Raw genomic sequence first — 20,583 nt, 5'->3', positions numbered from 1 at the left:
CTATATCCTCCTCTCCCAGACTTCCTAGAATGTAGTTGGGGTAGGGGGGAAGGAAGAGAGAGTTCCATTTTCCCTTGAACTCAACTCCTGGGGATGGTTCATGGAGCAGAAAGCTCTCATTCCCACAGCTTTGATTGCTAGACAGTGCAATTCTAATAAGCTATGTGTCCTTGCCCCACCCTTCCTGTGTTACCAGGCTCTTATCTGGTTATCATTTCTATTCATTACAATCTGTTCAGTGTTTGTTAGCATAATAAAAATGCATGAATTGAGTTCAAGAGGCTCTTTATTCACTGTGCATACTGTAGTTGATGGGGGAAAGTTCCATGGGAGTGGCCTTAGGCATTCGAAAGTTATGCAGCCACTGCTCCTCATCCCATACCTGCATCACGACGCGGTCCCACCAGTCTGTGCTTGTTTCCCTGGCCCAGAAGCGGCGTTCCACTGTGTCAACAAGCCCGGCTGCCACTGCCAGTATGTGCAAATTGCTCCATTCCATGGCTTCCAGCACAGCTATTTGTGTGGCATCACATTCTTCCGCACGGCTGCTCCTGGCTATGTTCTGCAAATACCGCAGGTCGATGCGTGAGGGGTTTGTGACGCTCACAACAACAGTGTACAGCTGAGCGCAGTCCATGCTTGCTGTGCTATGGCGTCTGCACAAAAATTATTGTTTGCCATTGCTTTCAGGGAGGGAGGGAGGAAGGGAGGAGCCTAGTGCATCACAGGAGGCTGACGATATGTACCCAAAACACCTCAAAAAATGTTTTTGTCCCATCAGGCATTGGGAGCCTAACCCAGAATTCCAATCGGGAGCAGGAACTGTGGGATAGCTGCCCACAGTGCATCGCGCTGTGAGTCAATGCTACTCATGGTAGTGGGGATGCGCTCCGCTGATGGAATGTACATAGTGGAGACATACACCATTGATTTTGTAAAACTAGAGGCTACAGGTTGACTTTAATAAGTCAAAACTAATTTTGTAGTGCAGACAATCCCATAGTATATTTTAGCTATTCCAGGATAACTTTATGAGCAGATCATTTATTCTAGAATAAAGTCACTTTTATTCTGGAATAGAGTGTCCACATTGGGAAGCTTCTGGAAAGGTTATTCTGGAATAATTATGCCACTCAATCTCCCTGTGTAGACAAGCCCTTAGTTCAGGGGTGGCCAGCCTGAGCCTGAGAAAGAGCCAGAATCTACCAGTGTACATTGCCAAAGAGCCACAGTAATACATCATCAGCTTCTCCCCTCCCCCACTCCCAGCGCCTCCTGCCCACCAGCAGCCCCGCCAATCAGCACCTACCCCTCCCTCCCCGCACCTCCTGATCAGCTGTTTCGTGGTGTGCAGAAGGCTCGGGGGGTGGGGGGAGAAGGAGCGAGGGCATGGCAGGCTTAGGGGAGGGGGCGGGAAGGGGTGGAGTGGGGGCAGGGCCTGTGGCAGAGCCAGAGGTTGAGCAATGAGCACCCCCCGGCACATTGGAAAGTTGGCACCTGTAGCTCCAGCCCTGGAGTTGGTGCCTATACAAGGAGCCGCATATTAACTTCTGAATAGCTGCATGTGGTTCCAGAGCCACAGATTGGCCACCCCTGTCTTAGCTGTTGTTAGTACTTGTTTGTTCGCTTTTGTAATTGGAGGGTGACAGCATTTTACTGGCATAGGTAAACTTATTAGAGCAGGGAACAAGACTGGAAATTACAATGTAAGTTCTAAAGCTTTTCAGATAGAAAGTGACATACATGTACTAATTATTAATCTTATTGTACAAAATATTCAGACTCAAATAACGACAGTAAATTTAAAATACAATGATGAGTTTAAAGAATGAAAATAGTATAAAGATTTTAAAATTGCAGCTCCTTATTACATGACAGTTCAAAGATTTTTTTTTTTTTTAGTGATTAAGACTTCCATTTGTCATTTAACATTATGTAATCATACTGATACACACTGGTGGGCTGTAATGTAAAGATACATATCATCATTTTTACAATGCTGATAGAATAAATCTGAAAGTGTGTAGGAAGAAGTGCTGTAGAAAGTGTTTCACATCATCTCACTGAACAAGCAGTAGGGTAGCATGGGGGTGTAAAACTAGGTTAACATTAACAACACAGAGTTGCATGTAATCCTAAAAGTGCTCATGAAATAGCTTGTAATTTCCTGCAGTTCAATGATGAAAATGGCACTTTTTTGTTAATGTCTGAGGTCTGCTTTTAATAGCTGCCCTTTCAGTTTGGTTCTATTTATCAAGCTCGGAAGCTGAAGGGAAAGTAAATTGCAACTAATTTGCATCAAGACAGATTTATGAGAAAACTTTCACCTACCAGGCAGTATTATGTAAGATTTGTTTTTCTTCAGATCACGTGCCAGCTGCAGAAAACAAATACTATTTCAAAAGGTCCTAGGTTATTTCTTTATTGGCTGTTACCCTCATTGAACACATTTTCTACAATTATTCTTTGCTTTCTCCTGGCCTGGGAATTAACTTCCACGCTGGTTAAAAGTATATGCACTTGGCTCGTGCTGGTTAGAAGTGTAGGGTCCTGTAGGCTGTACCCAACCCCACCCCCTCAGGACCCAGCTGTTGTGGGTGCAAAAGGAGGGGGAGAGAACAAGGAATCCTCCCTGACCACTGTACAGCAGCTGGACACTATTGCAGTCCCTGCAATCCCTGGTGTACAGGACTGCTCACTCCATCCAGTGGAGTGGACTGCATATGCACCTCCTAAGACAAAAGACCCCCCCTCAAAAGGAGTGGGAAGGCAAGGAGATAGGTCAATGGCCCACTCACTTCATGAACTCACAGCAGAGCTGGCTGGCCACAGAGGAGGGTGTATGCTGCACCCCCAAACAATTGTCATAGAAAATGTTCTCCTCTCTCCTACTGGAAAGAATTCCCGAAGAAACTGTTCCTCCCAAAGACCTCCCAGCTATCCACTGTCCCCACTGCAGTCCAGAGACTAAATAGCACTACTGTGCCCAGAAACACAAGCAGTCCCAGAATCATGCAGAGTAAGGGCTGTAGGATCACAGGCATCAAAGTTTGTTAATTTGTTTCTCCTGTTTCACATGCTTCCTACCTTCTCCTGCCCCCTTTGCACTATTTGCTATCACAGTGCTTTCAGGCCCATCAGGAAATGGCTTCCATCAGCATTAATGTTATTAAAATACAGCTGTGCTCTCTGAATTGGCAGTACAGCAGCTCCTCACACCACCAAACCCCCTCTCTTGAAGCCAGATGGTGGCTGGCCTTTGCATGGGTGCACAAGAATGGTGCAAAGACATCACCTTTCTTTGGAACCCCTCCCCGCTGTGCAGGGACTGGCCACAGTTGCAGTCTTTGCACTCCCTTGAGTACAATGACTGCTCCTAAGGTACAGCAGTGCCCCAACAGGGACAGTAAGGAGGCACTTCTCTGTAACTGCCACGTGGGCTTTCCAACTGCAGAGAGGAGTGTGCATGGCACTCTCAGTAAAGGTGATGAGGCATATTTAGCATGCAAGCTCAAGCCTGCTAGCGTAAGTCTGTCTGCCCAGACTGGGAGGCTCGTTCCCAGCCGCAGTGTAGACATACCTCAGGAGACATTGTGGCTCCCTAAACGATTGCTTTAGAGCTCATGCTGAGACCCAGTGCCACAATTTAACCTGTGTTTTACACTAATTTGTAAACACTTTTGCACTACTGTACCTTTGCTCCATAGAAAACAGCTCAGTTCACAGTATTAATTGCTGTGGTTATTGTATCAAACCTGCTTCTTACTGCAACTCATACCAAATACCATTTGGGCAAATTCATCCAAGATGTAATCCCACAGAAGTCAGTTTGCAATTCCTCAAAGGTTATTGCATAAAGTATAAAATGTTCATTTCCCCTGTTAAATTAGTATTTCTACCTCTTCTAGAAAAAATAAAATGAATTGTGTCACCTATACTAGGAGGAAATGGATTCCAGTGGTTAAAGGAAGGGACTATGAGTGAGATTTTCCAAATGCTCAGTATTGGCCTAGTTCTGTTCCCACTGAATACAATTGTGTGGACTTCAGTGCAAGCAGAGATGAGCACTTGACTTCAGTGGAAGCAGAGTCAGACCAGAACTGAGTGCGTTTGCAAATCCCACCCCAAAATTCAGACCTCCTGGGGCTCTGGCTCCAACTCTACCTCAGACTTGCTGTGTCTCAGTTTGCCAATTTGTAATATGGCATTACATTTGCCTTTCCCAGTGGTGCTCATAGGGCTTTAAAATCACCAAGATCCTCAAATACAAAGTAAAAATAAAATGCAAGGTATTGTTTTATTATTACTGAATCACGATAAAAAAATCAGTCATTTTATAAATGTTATTTGATGCTGTTTATTATTTCTAAAGCCATCTACAGTAATTTATGAGCTACCCTATATTTACATAGAATCATAGAATCATAGAATATCAGGGTTGGAAGGGACCCCTGAAGGTCATCTAGTCCAACCCCCTGCTCGAAGCAGGACCAATTCCCAGTTAAATCATCCCAGCCAGGGCTTTGTCAAGCCTGACCTTAACCTACATATGTAGGTATAAATGGATTGCTAAGTAGCAACAGCTATTACACTCAGTATGTGCATTATAAATTGACACTGTAAAGATAAACAGCTCTAACGTTAATTAAATATCAGTAAAAAGACACTCAGATTTTCAAGGTCACATAGGAAGGTGATGGTATTATGTCATTCTTCTTGCCTGCATTATAGGTACATGTTTGTTTTCATCCCCACCGACTTCTTTTAACCTTTACTCTCTGCTAACATAGATAGGTCAATGGCCCACTCTCATTCTATGCTAAAAGCTGTGGCATAAGGTTTTGTGAGTTGTTACAGCTTAATGGAAAAATTATTTTTGCATTATGCTAAAGGTCAAGGCCCTAATACAGATGTAAGTCAACAACAGCCTCATACATGTGGTTTCCATACATAGTTATACTTAGTCATTCTCTCAGCAAGATACTTTTTGTTTCCTGTTTCTCCTATTCTGCATCTGAACTGGTATTTTAGACTCTAGAAACAAATGAGTTGCTCACCTTTAAATTGTTACACACATCAAACTATTCCATGTCATTAGCTGACTGATTAAAGTCATGTTATGAGTCAGTTAGTTTCAGTCTTGGTCATCAGCAGTAACATTCACCAAATTTGAAACTTTAGAGATCAGCAGCTAAAGTCAATGGTAGCTTCATTTGCTCAGCACCTCAGAAAATGAGGTCACTTAGTTAGGTGGCTAAATATAACCAACATTAGACATCTGGTTTTGAATATTTTTGGCCTAACTTCATTGACATAATGATCCAGCATATTTTTACTGACAATATTTTCAATAATTAGTTTCATCTCTCTATGGTAATGGTATATATTCTGCTGCTGTTAAGGTGATCCATCCTCCATGTGAAAGGCTGTGGGTTCCAAGAGGCTTTCTCTCAAGGCATAGCACTGCATTCACATATTTGGGCATGTGGTCTTTTAATATCAGTGTTAATTTGTTTAGTGCTGAGTTGATTGGTGCCGAAGACTAACTTACCGTTCTTAAGGTGAAGAGTCTTTCAGTTGTGTAGAAATCTGAAGAAGGAAAAAAAGAGAATGTAAGTTGTGGTATGGGGAAATAGAACATTTCCCAAATACAGGCTCTGGACAGCAGTATTACAAGGTTAATAGTTTCTCTGGGAGGTGGTTGCACTAGACTAGAGGATCTGAACAGCAGAGATTCCTGACTTCGGGGGCAGGGGTCATTCCCACAGCAGGGTTCTCAGCTCCTGTCTTAGAATGAGAGAATCTTGGTATGAGGATTAGGTGTTGTCTCTAGACCACAGGTGAAGGATAATATGCAAGGCCTTTTCTTGTAACTGGAGAGAAAACTGGCTGAGGGTTGAATCTGTTCCAGAGGTGGTGGGGCACTGTCTGTAGAATGTGGCTGTCTGTGGATCATACTAGTGAGTAGATTGGATAGAGTGGTATCAATTTAATTCTGTGATAACTCTGGACAGCATATTGTACCTTTTGTCTAGTTTGGCTATTGCAGCACACTGCTAAAGATAACCTTCATGTCTGTGAATGACTGTAAAAAATCATCCGGACTAGGGGAACAATTCTGCAGGGTGCTGAGCGCCTCTTGGGAGGTGCTGAGTGCCTTGTGGAGGGAGCACAGCACACTGCAGGATCCAGCCATGTTTGAGTCTCTGCATTAGCTGTCTAGCAGGTTCCAGAGATGTCACCCAAACAAAATGGGAGCACCATGGCCTTCAGGTTAGAGGTTAAGAAGTTTTGTTGTTCGGTCTTATCTTTTTGTGTGGCTTTTATAAAAATATCTGTGTTGATCCCTGGGCTGTTATGGATTTCTGGGGAGCTTTCATCTGCTATAGCCATTGTAAACAGTTTACTTTCTAGCCTAATTATCCATAACGACACTTCCATGTCTGTCTCCCTTGTGCTAGCTATGCCTCCAAATCCATTCCTCTAATACATTTAAGACAGCATTTGAAGTTTGCAAGTAGAGAGAGGGACAACTATTAAACTGTGCATGTGAGCATGTACAGCATTATTTTATGCTGACTGATATATGTGTAACACTCATACATGCATATACACATGCACAGAGTATATCGGGGGAAGAGGATGATTATGGAGAATGATCTTCAAAGGTAAAAAATGAACTTACTGGTTTTGTGTAAAACCATTTAGCATCAGATTATTCAGTAACAGAACTGCAGACTCCACACTAATGATAATGTAATAGAAAATACATAAAAGCATAGGGTAAATAACTAATACGCAAAAAGACATCTGGCCCTTTATGATATCCTACCTCACCTTGTCTTTAATCATTACCCAGCAGGCATGTCATGCAGCGTTCGACTTCTTCAACTTCATTTAGGATTTACATGACAAAGTCTTATCAAAATAGAACCCTACAGGCTGGAAAACAAACTCTTAATTAAAGCACAGTGTTTCTAATTACGTACACCAGGACAAACTCATTACAATGAATGTCATTTTCAATAGTGTCCCAAGAAATGACAAAACAAAGTCATTGTCAAATGCACACCCATCAAATTTATGCCATGCGTGCTCACAGAATTGATAGCGGTTTCCATTAGAGACACCAGCACAGGCTGCGAGTAGGCCTAATTTAGTGTTGAATGGTACAGTGGTATATCTCTGCACAGCGCTCCCTCCATAATATGATGGCAATTGTAACATGCATTATTGTACAGGAAAAGCAGGTTCAAGAGGTATGGTTGTAGAGGGACAAAAACTAATCTGGAGTTGGAATCTAGCTTCAACTGAAGTCAATGGAGATGTCTTTCCATTGCCTTCAATAGGAGCTGAATCAAAGCCTTGGTTGGTGAAAATCAGATGCATTTTAACAGGAGCGACTGTCCACCAATATTCAGGTTACAGAAATGTTTCTATCTAATCCTCTGTTTTCAGCAACTTAGAACTTTTAGAAACTTTCAAGTTCTGCACTGAAATTTTCCAGGCATGGTCTCTGCACAAAGGGTTGCTCAAAGACGGTTCAATAACTTGAATCTGAAGAGGGTGTAAAAATGCTTCACCATTGCGTAAAATAATTACAACTTTTTTTGAATACCTCTACAGCCAAATTGGTTTGGGGAGAAGTTGGAAATTATGATTATTTATTAAGTGCCCGAAGTTTGCTGGGGATGCTGAAGTAGAAGTTCTAACTCACTATAGAGCAATGGCCTCCAACCTTTTTACACCCCGCCCCTTCCCCAAAGCCCTGCCCTGCTCAGTCCATCCTCTGTCCCCTGTCGCTCCCTCTCCCCGACCCTCACTCACTTTCACCAGGCTGGGGTAGGGGGTTGGGGTTCAGGAGGGGTTCGCAGTGTGGGAGAGGGCTCTGGGCTGACCCTGGGGCAGAGGATTAGGGTGCAGGAGGGGATGAGGAGTGCAAGCTCTGGGAGGGCATTTGGGTGCAGGAGGGGGTTTGGGGCTGGGGCAGAGTGTTGGTGTGAAGGAGGGGGTACAGGATGCTGACTCTGAGAGGGGAGTCAGGGCTGGGGTGCAGGAGGGGGTATGGGATGCTGGCTCTGGGAGGGGGGCTCAGGGCAGCACTTACCTCTGGTGACTCCCAGTTAGTGATGCAGTGTGGCTGCCACTAAGGCAGGCTCCCTGCCTATCCTGGCCCCACACTGCTCCCAGAAGGGGCCAAAGCGCCCCTGCAGCCCCTGTTGGGTGGGAGGGCAGGAGGTATGTGGCTCCGCATGCTGACCCTCTCTGCAAGCACTATCCCCACAGCTCCCGTCGGTCACAGCTCCACATTCCCGGCCAATGGGAGCTGCAGAGGCGGTGCTTGCAGGCAGGAGCGGCACACAGAGGCAGACCCTTGCCCCCTGGGCCACGCTGGCTGCCTCCAGGAGTGACGTAGGGCCGGAGCAGGCAAGGAGCCTGCCTTAGCAGCAGCCCTGCTGCACCGCCAGAGATTGCGATCAACTGGGAGATGAGAAGATGAGAGATGGAGGAATCCGTTTCCCTGTGTAAACAAAATGGCTCATACAAAACACTCAGTGAACAAACTTGTGTTAAGTGTACTCAGCTGGAAACATTTATGCTGTGTTCCTGAAAAATATACTGAGTGTGTATTGATAGACTCTGAGAAGTGATCTGCTTAGGGAAAGTGAGCTGGATGGAGACCTTGTACTGGAAGGCTGCCCCAGGAAGAGTTTTGGAAAATACCCGACGTGGTGCAGCTTCAAAGATAAAATATTTCTCTGCTCAGAACAATTCCTATGAGATCCAGGGATAGGAATCATCTCTGAACTGGGTGACTCAGTAGTGTCCAGAGGGGGTGAACGCCCTCAAAAATCACCCCAACCCATTCTTCAATTTGTTGGTGGGATTTTAGCAGAGGGCTTTGGAAGCCCCTCTCCTCTTAGCGCATCACAGCTTTGGGGGCAGGGAAACCAACCCAAGCTGCAAGGTGCTCTCTGTCTCTTAGGAATAGGCCCAAAGTCAGGGTCACGGTGAGTTATACAAAAAACCCTCTTTTTGTGTGTGTGTGTCCTCCCCCAGTTTAATTTTCTACTTTTTTTGCTGGTTCTCAGAACAAGTCACACCCACTCCCCCCTACCAAGGTTGCTTATTATACCATTAGTAATGGGAGGCTGCACCAAAAGTCTCACCAGCCACTAGGGCTAAAAGTGAATGCTGGCTAGCACTGGAAAGATGGCATTTCCAGCTTGGTCAGGTCTTGGGATGTTGACAACCTACTAGGCAGCTGAGAATGGGGACTCTGGAATGGCTGTAACCGAGGAACCTCTTGGTGCCAACTGGCAGAGGGCACAGGGGGTGCATATTGTTTTAAAGGGATCTCCTGGGTTGGATATATGCATAATAATTCACTAAGAGGTGGCATGAGAGGTCTCTCTAGCAAGACCCAGTAGCCCACTGGTCATCATAATCATTGCAGAATGTATGTACGGATAATATCTAAGGAGTTATGTGCCTATACTGAAAATTATGTTCTTAAGGAAGGTAACCCGGAGGTGAAATGTCTTGGAGAGGTTCCTTTCAGACAGGGGGTAGCAGACAATATCTCCCTGTCTGGTCACTGTGTATTGTGTCCCCAAGTGTATATCTATTTGCATACTGAGCCAGATGCTGATCAAGCAATTGTGAAATCTACAAGAAAGAGATATACAGGAAAAAAAATGCAGGGGGTGGGGAGCGGGTGTGTGTGCACTGCTTATGAATAATGCCAGTGGATTGTTCTGATATGTCTGGGGGTGCAGATGCTCAGGATTTTCCACCGAGGAGGCAAGCTGACAGCATGACTTGTCTCATGAATGGAAGGTCACAACCAAGCCTGGCTGTAAAATGCTGGAAGGACTTTGGGTGAACATTGCTCTATAAGACAAGAAACTATCAAGTTAAATAAGGCTAAATTCTAGAAGATAGCTTCTGATGTTATATGTAACAATTTGCTTCCAATACTTCTAGTTGCTATTACTTGAATCTCTATACTTTGTTAAATGAACTTTTACTTGTTTTCACTATAAACATATCTAAGTGCTGTGTGTTAAGCGGCATGGTGATCCGTGATGGAAATGGTAAACTGGGGTATAGTGCTTCTTTGGAACTGGCAAATCTGTGAATACAGCATGTGTCCAGTGGAACAGGGGCTGCACACTCCAGGGAGACACTTGGAGATCTGAAGGGTTGGTGTATGCCTATCACTAACCAACAGAGAGACAACAGGGCCTGTGAGGTCTACAGGGGCATTGCTTGTGTTGCCTGTGGAGTTGGGGAGCTGACCCCCGGCAGGCACAGACAACGCTTCTTCATGCTATGGGCAGGTGGTAGCAAGATGCCCCATTCCCTTGGGTACTCACTGGGAAGTGTCACAATGGCACCATATATACTATTGATTTCTAGCCTTGTGGCTTGTCATCTATTGGACCTTAATATAGTCACTGGTCCCATTAATGCATGATCAGTTTTCCCCTGTATCTCCTTATCTGCGGATCACTTTTCACTTTAAGCTTAAGAATTCTGCAACACGGCATTTGTGCTGCGTAAAGATCAAGTGACATGGTGGCCACTTACCTGCCAGGATGTCAGTGATACTTGAGGGTACTGCACTGATTTACGCCTTATTTACTTATCCTCACACCTGCTTATTTTGCAGGTCTCTTGGGGCCAAATTCTCAAAAGGTCTCAGTCTTATGCATGCAAAGACCTCCATTTATACATGCCAATAGGTATTCCCATGTGCAAATTGTAAGTTAGATGCAAAACAGATAATTATGTATGTGTAGATACCCATTTGCACTCTCAAATGGATGCATGGGCACAAAACAGAGGCCATTTATAATGTTGCCATTGATGAATAAAAACCCTCCTACTGTTAAAACTAGAAGATGACAGCATAAAGCAACATAACTTGGGGGAAATGATTTTACTCTTCTGAATGACATGAACACCTGAAAAATATGTTAATATGAGCTAGAGATAACCGACTTACAAAGCATGAACAGTATGAAAATTGAATTAGTTTTCCTTTAAGAAAAGATTATTTTCCCTCATTTTCATTTTGTTTTTCTGCCTATTTTCCTGACATGACACACACACAAACTCAAATGCTACCATATTCCTTGTTTGTAAACTCCATAGGTCAGTTTCTGATCTTAGTCACAACAATATAAATCTAGAGTAACTCCACTGACTTTACACCAACATTACTGTGATCAGAATCTGGTCCACCACTAGTGACCATATTCTTATTTCTGTCTTTTCTATTTCTTAATTCTCTTTTTTCTTCTTCTTTCCTCTTAGATTATTTTCTCATTCTCACTGCTTTTCCTTTTACTTCCTGTTTGATTCATGCAGTAGCATCAGCAAAAATACCTTGGGAAATTAATTTGTATTTTTAAATTACTCTGACTCCTCACATTTCCCTTTCTGTTCCCTTATGAAAAGGCAACAGCAAGGTTTCTGTAGCAATTCCTTGAAAAGCTGGTTCCATCTGCTAGAGTTATTAGCTATAAAGTGCCAATTCATCCTTGGGGTAAGAAGGTTCAGTTTGCATTGAGGGTGTATGAATTTGGTTCATGGATACCAGGAGATGAAAAGGTAAATACCTATCTATAGGAGATGCTTGTGTTGCAACCTGACTATCAGATACCACCAGGGGCTCTTCTCTTAAAAGAATCCATGCTGGATGGAACAGGCTTGGTAGTCTATCAAAGTACTGTATGCCTGAGTTCGGTATTTCATAGCTGTGCTTTGGAAAGGATACTCTTCAAGATCAAAACTCTCACATCTTTGAGGAACCTGCTTTAGGTTATAGGAACTTTAGTTCTGTGAATTCAGGTTATTCTCTTCATATTTATGGGTATTAAAGTTGTACAATACATGTTAGGAGCAAAACTGCTGAAATACGTAATTCTTGCCCACCAAAAATAAACATGCAAGAGAACTGTGCTATTTTGAAAAATTTTAATAATCTGTTCATATTTTCTCCTTTGTTTCACAACATGCAACTATGATTCAGTGGCACTGGCATTTAAAGTTCTAACTTGTTGACAGGCATTTTGATATGTACAGTAGCATATCAGAGCTAGATTTCTTACAGCTGTTGCATATGACCTTTATTTGGCTACTGCAGAACTGCCTGTTATTCAACCTTTTATAATGTTTTTTGTGAAAGTCACTTAAATGTTCTAGTTCTACGTGCTCTGAAAGAGGAAGTTATTTACCTTGTGCAGTAATGATGGTTCTTTGAGATGTGTCCCCCTATGGTGTTACCCCAAAATTTGGACCCAAGAAACCCCAATAGTGGCCTGCCTGTAACTGTAAACCAATTGTCAATTTGGCCCACTTCAATGGGTAACAAGCAGTGGTGCAAGTAGATTTTAACTCTTACCGGTATGGTACCGACCCCACTCCCCCTCAAAAAATGTTCCGAGACTAGAGCCCTGTGTGGATACAAACTTATACCTGTGGATGTGGATATCCGCGGATAGAAATCAGTGTCCCCTGACCTGCAGGACTCTCCCAGGAACCGCAGCGGTGAAAAGAGCAGAAAGTGGGATCGCCACTCCCAGGAGCCAGCGCCCCATACCGGCAGCTTCTCCAGCGCCGCTGTACCACCCCAGCCCGTACACACAGCTGTGTGTCCTGTCTGGGGTCTGTACAGCCCCGCCGGATGACAGGGCTGGGGGCAACACTCAGGTTGTGGTCAGCAGTTTCACTGCTTTCTGCTGTGCTTTGATTAGCCTTGTTAGCGGTGGTGGTGTATAACTTGAACCTCATGTTGTCAACAACAGCCTAAATGAATTGTGATGGCTTAATTGTGGGACTTTTCCCAGTGCCTGTCAACCTTGTGTTCTTGAACATCATAGCCTCTTTGGGTCGCTATGCCTGTTCAGTGTGCAGTCCAGGGATTCTATGTAGGCTCTTGATTCTCTGCAAATAAGTTTTCATCAGGTTGTCTGCTTTTGGGATCATCAGGTCTCGGTCTTGTAAGAGTTCAGACAAATTCATGAGCTCAGCCAGGACATCTAACATATTTTTTACAAAGTTGACCGAACACAGTCTCGAAGGAGACCTTGGAGTTTTGTTCATTCCCTTCTATCTCTTGACTGGTTTTGTGAGGCTCTCTCAAAACGTTTAGCTAATACTGGGTAAGTCTGCCAGCCTGCATTGACAGGTCTCCAAGTTGAATCTACCCATCATACACTGAAAACTCTGCTGATTTTTTTAAGTATGTTATGCAGTTTGTTGGCATGTGCACTGAGCTCACAGGCATTTTTTGGTGACTGACTGTAAAGCGAGTATAAGCTGTCTAAAAATTCTCTGAAATCGTTTGTACCCCCAGGAATATTGGTGCTTGATCAACGGCCAGTTCAAGTCTATGGTTAAGGCAATGCTACAGTGTGAGATTTGGGAAGTCTTTTTGTAGGAGTTTGCTCACCCCAGCTTTGACTCCTAGCATGACATTTGCACCATCACTTCAAAAACTGACAAAGACCTTGGTCGGTAATTCCATAGTGAATCCATAGCGTAGTAAACATTTGATTATGTCTCACTTTATGTTCTCAGCCAATGCGTTGTCTAACTTAATCAAATCCAAAGGAAATGCTACTGAATTCATAACACCATCAAAACACCGGCTTTTAAAAAAATTATAAGTTGATTTTCGAGCAAGAGTAGTAGATTTGTCAACTGGTATAGTGATCTTGGATTTGGTCTTGATTATCTGCGAGACAATTTTTTTCTCCATTTCTGCAGAGAGACATGTTCTATGATATCACCGCAGACAGTTCTGCTTTGAAGCAATTGCCCCATCTCCACCCCATTCACTTGTTGCAGGTCAATCAAGCTCTTGTGGTCCGTATATGGCTGATTCATTTTCTCAATGTAGTAAGCCGTCCTGAACACGTAAGCAGTGGTTTCAAATGCTGCTTCTTCACCTTTTGCATTGATGTTGACCAGAATGCCTTTCGTAGCTGTTTCTAGAATTTTTGTCACTTCAGTGTGAGCAGCTGACTTTTTGTGTTCATTAGTTTTTTTTCAAAGTGATGTGAGCTCTGTTTCTTTACTTTTCCCAAAAGATGAAATCTGACATTCAGTCCATTGCGAAGCGATATTCACACATCGACCTGAGAAAAAGCTTTAAATTGGAAACGTCTCTACATGTTCTACACCCTAGCATTCCACTGGAAGCAAACAGCCAATAGTTTTTCCTTTGGAATTCGTCAAATTGAACCCTCAACCACACAGCTGGGTATTATTGCTTTTCAACAGTAGGCTTACCCCTTGATTCAGCAGACCTCTCACCCTCCTCAGGCTGCAGATTTGGCCTTTCTGTGGCTTCATGCGGTGTCAGTAACTCATTCATGTTTTTTTTTTTTAGAGGCCCTACTTTCTCCACATTCATCCTCTGCTTTATGCTTGAACATTTTTATTAACATTTGTTGCACTGACATTGTGATTGACCCTTATTAACTACTTAAAAAAACCTGAACTAGCTAGCTAAATTTGGTTTCTCGATTTGACCATCTTCAATGTCACTCACTGCCCAGATTTTTTATTTTCGCGCCATGCAACAGTAGCGTAGATGCCTTACCATGACCATTCGGATTCTAAATCAAGTGTAACTTACACACACAGAGATGACACAGACAATGCAGGCTGTCTCTCGCTTGCTCCTTACAAAGGCACACACCTAAAATAATGGATCTGATTCGATAAACTGTATATCTGGGCAGAATGTGTCGGCACTGTAGCAGTCTACTCTCTGTCACCTTAAGTCCCAACTCCAGAACTAAACTTAAACTGTGGCTGCAGCCTCCGCCTCACACCTAAATATTCTAACCCCACATGGTAACCACTGACCCAATCCCCCAGTCATTTACCACCTATCCCCATAGCAACTTGCCCTAACTGATATCAACGCAACCCAATACACAACAACACAACACGTACAAGGGACATATTTTAGCAATTAGCTACATATGCCAGCGCACTCTTCCAATACCCTTATGAGGATAACAAGAGGAACTAGGCCGCAGACTAGTCTTGCACAGCTGCCCTAAAACACTGCACGAAGTGTGTACTGGGACAGCTACGATACCTGGCACATTACACAAAAAACAGTCTATGACAATAGAGCCCTGCGCAGATACAAATTTCTATTGACGGATGCAGATATCTGTGAACAGAAATGAGTATCTGCTGAACCGCAGGGCTTTCCTGGGAACCACAACGGCAAAAGAAGCAGAACATGGGGCCATCGCTCCCAGGAGCCAGCGCCCCATGCCGGTAGTACAGCTGCGCCAGAGGAGGTGCCCCCAGCCCTGTCCTCTGGCAGGGCCATACAGACCCCAGACAGGGGAGACAGCCCTGTGGTTCAGCAGATACCAATTTCTATCAGCGGATATAAATTTGTATCCGTGAAGGGCTCTACAATTCATTCTTGAAAATGTGTCTTTCCAGTATGGCATACCGGCAATAAATGTCTTAATGGTACAGCGTCCCTGACCATACCGGCTTACTTGCATCACTGGTAACAAGGGGTGGCCCACCCTAGAGGAATTGCTGGGGTTTTACCAGGGTGTTTGTCTCTGACTCTCAGAGGACTCCCCAGAACAGATCGGTTCTGTTAACCCATCAGAGGACATGGATACAGCCTTCTGCTCAAAGGATTGACACTCAACCAGTAATTCTTTGAAAACACAATAACATTTATTCAAAGAAAATAATTAGTTACAATACTCTTAATAATCAAATTAAAAATCAATCAGGCTCCCTCCCTGCCTGCCTGCCCTGCCACCGCACCGCTCCGGAAAGAGGCCGGGACCTGGGGGAGGGGAGGCGAGGCACAGGAGTCTAAGTGTTGCCCTGGCCACTCCTCCAGGTACCTCCCCCGAAGCTCCCATTGGCCGGGAATGGGGAATCTCGGCCAATGGGAGGTACCTGGAGGCGCGGCCAGGGCAACACACAGACCCATGTTCCCCCCTCCCCCAGGTCCTGGCCGCTTTCTGGAGTGGCGCGGGAGCAGGGAGGCCGGGCGGGCAGGCAGGCAGCCTGCCCTGCCCCCGGTGCACGCCAGGCCAGACCCACCCTCCGAACCCCTCCTGCAGCCAAACCCCCTGCCCTGAGCTGCCTGCTGCACTCCACACCCCTCCTGCACCCCGACCCCCTGCCCTAAGCCCCTTGCTGCACCCCAACCCCCTGCCGTAAGCCCCGTCGCACCCCGACCCTCTGCCCTGAGCCCCCTGTCGCACCCCTCCTGCACTCCAACCCCCTGCCCTAAACCCCCTGATGCACCCCGCACCTCTCCTGCACCCTCTGTCTGAGCTAACAGACAGTCCCAATTTCTTGAGCGCCACCAGATAGTCTAGGATTACAAACAGAGTGGCTGCATCCGGGGTGAGACCTTTGGGCTGGCACCAGATCTGAAATCTAGTCCACTTTTGTAGGTAGGTATGACGGGGAGCCACCTTTCTACTAAGTAATAACACTTTCTGTACCTCTTCAGAGCAAGATGTTTCTATGTGCTGGAACCAAGAAGGAGCCAGGCTTTGAGCTGCAATATCAGCAGGTTGGGATGGAGAGTGTGCCTTTCGTAAGGTAAGGAGTGATTGGAAGAGTCATTGGACAAAGCGCCAGTTGTGACCGGTAAGGATACAGTGTCTTTCTGGGCCAGGTGGGAACGATCAGTATGATGTTTGCTTTTTCTCTTTTTATTTTCAAGAGGACTTTCAGTACTAGAGGGAATGTCGGAAAGTCACAAAGAAGGCCCTTGTCCCATGATAGGAGGAGAATGTTCTCCATGGAAAGTTGTCCAATCCCCGCTCTGGAGTAGTACTGTGGACATTTCTTGTTCTGATAAGTGGCAAACAGGTCTGTTGTCAGTGTCCCCCATCGCCAGAATATGTCGTGGAGTATCACTGAATCTATCTCCCATTCATGGTTTTGGGGGAATTTGCTGAGATTGTCTGATGTCATGTTGTGCACTCCCAGTAGGCAGGCAGCTGATATTGTGGGAAATGTGACCAGTTCCATAGTTTTAATGTTTCCATGCACAGAGAGGGTGAGCTGGTGCCTCCTTGTCGGTTTATAAAATACACGCAGGCCATGTTGTCCATCATGACTTGGGCGTGTGTGCCTCTGATCAGAAGGAGGAAGTGAACACATGCATTCCTGACCACTCGGAGTTCGAGCAGGTTGATGTGAAGGCATATCCCAGATGGAGACCATTGCCACAGCATTGAGAAATCATTGAGATGTGTGCCCCATCCTATGAGGGTTGTGTCAGTGGTCAGGAGTAGCGATTGGGGAGGTTGAACAAACGGGATTCCTGTGCAGACATTTATTGGGTCTTTCCACCAATTCGATTGTTTGATCTTGGTGGGCATCGGTAGTAGTTTATTTATGTTGTCTCTGTTTGGTCTGTAAAACAAAACGAACCATGCTTGCAGGCATCTCATGCGCAGTCCTGCACGAGCTATAACTGATGTGCCTTCGGCCATATGGCCCAGAAGCTGGAGACAGTGTCCGGCTGAAATTTTGGGGCTGGACTGCACTCTCTCTAAAAGTGTGGAGAAGCTGAGGAATCTGTGATGTGAGAGAAGTGCCCTCACCCAGGAGATGACCTCAACTCCATCTATGAATTCTAACCTCTGTACCAGTGTTACTGTCAATTTTTGCGCATTGATTTGTAGGCCCAGATTCTGAATAGATCCAGTGTGGTAATTCTATTTGTGGACTGAATTGTACCACTGAATTACCTCTCTTCTTTCTCATCAGCCACAAGTCTGTGCTGTGACCACATGAGGTCTTACAAGCACAACAGGGTCTGGCCAAGTCAGTGCTAGGATGGAAAACAATGAAGATCATTTATGTGCTGCAGATACTGGTGTTGGTGATTCAGAGCTTGTCTCCCTGGAGAAATGATACTGTTATAAGCTAAGGTGAATTTAAACTGATACAGTTACATTGGTATATGGACACACTTCTTCTGGAATAAGAATGCCTTTTCCAGTTTAAGTTTGTCACTATGGAAGGGATTTAAGTTAAACTGAAAGCAGCCACTCTTATTCCAGACTAAGAATGTCCACACAGGGAATTATACTGGTATAATTACACCAGTATAACTAGGAAAACTTTCCTGTATAGACCAACTCCTCAGTTGTGGCATTCCATCTTTTGAATCAATACTGAATCAGCATCTTCAACATGGTGTTGGGAGCCACAGTGGGGGTATGTCTTCACTACGGAATAAGGTCGAATTTATAGAAGTCGGTTTTTTAGAAATCAGTTTTATATATTCGAGTGTGTGTGTCCCCACAGAAAATGCTCTAAGTGCATTAAGTGCATTAACTCGGCGGAGCGCTTCCACAGTACCGAGGCTAGAGTCGACTTCCGGAGCGTTGCACTGTGGGTAGCTATCCCACAGTTCCCGCAGTCTCCGATGCCCATTGGAATTCTGGGTTGAGATCCCAATGCCTGATGGGGCTAAAACATTGTCGCGGGTGGTTCTGGGTACATATCATCAGGCCCCCGTTCCCTCCCTCCCTCCGTGAAAGCAAGGGCAGACAATCGTTTCGCGCCTTTTTTCCTGAGTTACCTGTGCAGACGCCATACCACGGCAAGCATGGAGCCCGCTCAGGTAACCGTCACCCTATGTCTCCTGGGTGCTGGCAGACGCGGTACGGCATTGCTACACAGTAGCAGCAACCCCTTGCCTTGTGGCAGCAGACGGTACAGTACGACTAGTAGCCGTCATCGTCATGTCCGAGGTGCTCCTGGCCACGTCGGCTGGGAGCGCCTGGGCAGACATGGGCGCAGGGACTAAATTTGGAGTGACTTGACCAGGTCATTCTCTTTAGTCCTGCAGTCAGTCCTATTGAACCGTCTTATGGTGAGCGGGCAGGCGATACGGACTTTTAGCAGTCGTACTGTACCATCTTCTGCCGAGCAGCCATGAGATGTGGATGGCATGCAGTCCTTCTGCACCGTCTGCTGCCAGCCAAAGATGTAAAAGATAGATGGAGTGGATCAAAACAAGAAATAGACCAGATTTGTTTTGTACTCATTTGCTTCCCCCCATCCCCTGTCTAGGGGACTCATTCTTCTAGGTCACACTGCAGTCACTCACAGAGAAGGTGCAGCGAGGTAAATCTAGCCATGTATCAATCAGAGGCCAGGCTAACCTTCTTGTTCCAATAAGAACGATAACTTAGGTGCACCATTTCTTATTGGAACCCTCCGTGAAGTCCTGCCTGAAATACTCCTTGATGTAAAGCCACCCCCTTTGTTGATTTTAGCTCCCTGAAGCCAACCCTGTAAGCCGTGTCCTCAGTCGCCCCTCCCGGCGTCAGAGCAACGGCAAACAATCGGGCATCTGAGAGTGCTGTCCAGAGCAGTCACAATGGAGCACTCTGATGGGGCTAAAACATTGTTGCGGGTGGTTCTGGGTACGTATCGTCAGGCCCCCGTTCCCTCCCTCCCTCCGTGAAAGCAAGGGCAGACAATCATTTTGCGCCTTTTTTCCTGAGTTACCTGTGCAGACGCCATACCACGGCAAGCATGGAGCCCGCTCAGGCAACCGTCACCCTATGTCTCCTGGGTGCTGGCAGACGCGGTACGGCTTTGCTGCACAGTAGCAGCAACCCATTGCCTTCTGGCAGCAGACGGTGCAATACGATTGGTAGTCGTCCTCGTCGTGTCCGAGGTGCTCCTGGCCACGTCGGCTGGGAGCGCCTGGGCAGACATGGGCGCAGGGACTAAATTTGGAGTGACTTGACCAGGTCATTCTCTTTAGTCCTGCAGTCAGTCCTATTGAACCGTCTTATGGTGAGCGGGCAGGTGATACGGACTGCTAGCAGTCGTACTGTACCATCTTCTGCCAGGCAGGCAAGAGATGAGGATTGGTAGTAGTCGTATTGTACCATCTTCTGCCAGGCAGGCAAGAGATGAGGATGGCTAGCAGTCGTACTGTACCATCTTCTGCCGAGCAGCCATGAGATGTGGATGGCATGCAGTCCTTCTGCACCGTCTGCTGCCAGCCAAAGATGTAAAAGATAGATGGAGTGGGTCAAAACAAGAAATAGACCAGATTTGTTTTGTACTCATTTGCCTCCTCCCCTGTCTAGGGGACTCATTCCTCTAGGTCACACTGCAGTCACTCACAGAGAAGGTGCAGCGAGGTAAATCTAGCCATGTATCAATCAGAGGCCAGGCTAACCTCCTTGTTCCAATAAGAACGATAACTTAGGTGCACCATTTCTTATTGGAACCCTCCGTGAAGTCCTGCCTGAAATACTCCTTGATGTAAAGCCACCCCCTTTGTTGATTTTAGCTCCCTGAAGCCAACCCTGTAAGCCGTGTCGTCAGTCGCCCCTCCCTCCGTCAGAGCAACGGCAGACAATCGTTCCGCGCCTTTTTTCTGTGCGGACGCCATACCAAGGCAAGCATGGAGGCCGCTCAGCTCACTTTGGCAATTAGGAGCACATTAAATACCACACGCATTATCCAGCAGTAATATGCAGCACCAGAACCTGGCAAAGCGATACCGGGCGAGGAGGC

This window comes from Caretta caretta, chromosome 2 (assembly GCF_965140235.1).
Source record: "Caretta caretta isolate rCarCar2 chromosome 2, rCarCar1.hap1, whole genome shotgun sequence".
Taxonomy (NCBI): domain Eukaryota; kingdom Metazoa; phylum Chordata; order Testudines; family Cheloniidae; genus Caretta; species Caretta caretta.
The sequence above is the reverse complement of the archived record's forward strand: the minus strand, read 5'-3'. Positions refer to the sequence as shown.